This window comes from Chaetura pelagica, unplaced genomic scaffold, assembly GCF_000747805.2.
Source record: "Chaetura pelagica isolate M959 unplaced genomic scaffold, ChaPel_1.0 scaffold2, whole genome shotgun sequence".
Taxonomy (NCBI): Eukaryota; Metazoa; Chordata; class Aves; order Apodiformes; family Apodidae; genus Chaetura; species Chaetura pelagica.
Genome location: NW_009952796.1, coordinates 44,925 through 47,560, shown reverse-complemented (window position 1 = coordinate 47,560; position 2,636 = coordinate 44,925). Strand labels below are relative to the sequence as shown.

Sequence of the window (2,636 nt, the reverse complement as noted above, 5' to 3'; positions counted from 1 at the left end):
ATTGGTTTATGGTAGTGTGGAACTGTAGTAAAAGTATTTCTAGAATATGCAAACTATATTCAGATTCTTAGTCCTTATTTTGAAAGTTTCTTTGCACCCAGTACTGTATGCCTCGTTTCTCTTTTTGAATTACTTTCTACTGAATTCAAGTTCTTCTGTTCTCTACAGATTGTTACAATGACTGTCCCCTTTGTTGCTGGAGTTAATTGCCACTGTTGACTAGATTTAAAGGATTGTTTTGGCTGTCTTATGTTAGAAGAGTTATAAGGGAGTAAGAACATGCCTGCAGTATTAATGTTCTGGAAAGCCTGGGCTGTAGGGGAGAGTGTAGGTGGGACATAAATAATGCCTCTAGTTGTGGGACTTGCTGCTTTTAGTTTCTCAATTTGAAAAGTTAACTTATTGGCACGTTCAGGGAGTGGGGTTAGATCTTACTTAATCTAGCTGTGCATTTCTGTTACTTATTATAGAAACAATGGATTGGGAGTTCGTGGTGGTTTCTAATTCATGGGTGGTGCTGGTATTTCCATAGCTGAATTATTGTAATTGTTTAGCAGTTTGAAGCAAAGTCCATATTCATGAAGTCACGTATGCAGATGACTTGGGTATTTTTTCTGTGCTGAAGGTCAAATTTCAGGGTTAGCAGGAAGCCTCACACAGAAATTACTTCCAGATTTTTAGCTTTGAAGTTAATCGTGTCAAAGTAGGAAATGAATGAAGATTATGATCTTGCAGGAGTGTAGGGCAGTTTTAAAATGAACTGAAGACCAAGCTGTGGAATGTATCAGAATATTTCCTTTCAGGCTGCATTCAGAAAAGAAAGGCTGAAGAAAGCCCATGTTGTCTTCAGAAGATTTTAGGTGTAAAAGAGGGAAACATACACCAGCCCTTGTTAAAAGTCTGGGTTTTTTTTAAGGAGAAAAGTTTGGCCTGTTCCTGTTGTATTCCTTCTCATCTCAAAGGCAAACAGTTATGAAAAGTAAGAAGTTCCCCAAATGAATTACAGGCCTTCTAGTTCTGGAAGGGAACCAAAAGTGTCTTTTTTACGAGACTGCTGGTCAAACACCAGTTTTGTATTTTCATACTTGGAGATTGCTGTCAGTGTAGCTGAACATCAAACCTGGCACTTTTTAACATTTTTTGGGGGGCCAGCATGATTCAGACTGCAGAGAAATGAGCAGTTTGTGGTTTTTTTTTTTTTAGTTGTTGTGAATTCCCCATAGTTTACCTGATTCTTCCTCTGTAAAGTGACCAGAACAACAAATGTTCCTGAGCTAAACAATCAATACTGTTTGGTTATTTGTGTACTTAAACTGATTGGTTCTTTATTGGTTGCTTTTCCAAGGCAAGCAGCTTCTCTTTTCTTCATTTCTTCCCAACAGTTTTCCAAGCCTTCTTTCATATTTCAGGTCCCAAGTGCTAGCCTATAACAGGGTGAATTTTAACTTATTGCTGGTAAATTAAATTACTAAAGCAGTTGTTGCTTATGCTTTGAAACATTTGTTTAATTGAACAAAGTCTTGCAATTTTATTCCTAAACAGAAGGATGGGAGAAAACATATTAGAAGTAGTAGTGTCATGTCATGACTTCGGTGCTTTGGAAGCTAGAAAGTGCAGACAATGTGGCTAAGTGGTGTCTGTCCCTGAGAAGGCAGTGTAAGTTAATTTTGGTGTCTGATGAAAGTATCCTTCTGGGCAGACGTGCTGTGCATAGCCATCATCTTCTTAACCCTGCGGAGATCTGTGTGTGCGTGCATGTGGGGATATTTTATGGTTTTGGTTTTTAAAATTTTTTTTAGCAGAACACTGTTGTAATTGCAATTACAGCATTTTTTCAGTTAATAAGAATTTATCTTTTTGTGGGTTTTTGAACTAGCAAACAGCTGGCAATTCAAAGGAGTTTGAAGCAAGTGTCCATTGAAGATACATGTTGCAGAGCTTATTTTTTGAACAACCTTGTTCTAGTATTTTTTATCCTGCTTTATTTTACCATGCAGCAATTCTTTGATAAGAGGTTGCTATGAGCTTGGTTAGAGCCATATTGAAATCTGATCTTACTGTTTTCGAATGCAGCACAGTACATTCAGTTCTAATGCTTTTTCTCAGAGAAATTGAATTTTCCCTTCTGCAGAGCTAGATACTGAACTTTGTCATTGATTGTTTTTTTTTTTTTCCCTCCCAGACTTTTTGATTCACTGTTATATGAAAAATGTGACTTGAATAACATGTGGGAAGGCTTTTGTCCTGGAAAAGGTGTTTTTTTAATTTTGTTCAAGGTGATATATTATGGAGCAGTCTTGGGATTGTGAGTAAGGTGTTCAATCTGAAGCTAATCTTCAGGGCAAAAAAGTTAATTCTATGGTCAGTGATCCAATGAGGACAAGGGGCAAGTTACAAGAGTGCCTTGCTATGCAGGGGAGGCAACAACATCTTTTTTTGGCTGCATTCAGAGTGATGTAAGTGTTCAGGAAACCACACCTGAATGTTGGTGAATGCTAGTAAATATTTTCTTTTCCAAGTGGAAGCTGTGGTCCTCAGGTCCATGCCTGGCTGGTGCATTCTTTTCCACTCCGGATGCAATACAACTACAACAATATTGCACCATCCAGAGCTTGGCTGGAGGTGAGGTTTCCTGC

General features: G+C 38.0%; 1 protein-coding gene across 1 annotated transcript in view; it reads left to right on the top strand.

The window, feature by feature from the left end:
- Positions 1–2,636, top strand: part of LPGAT1 (lysophosphatidylglycerol acyltransferase 1) — a 60,080-nt gene that overhangs the window by 36,546 nt on the left and 20,898 nt on the right. The gene's annotated exons all lie outside the window — the stretch shown is intronic.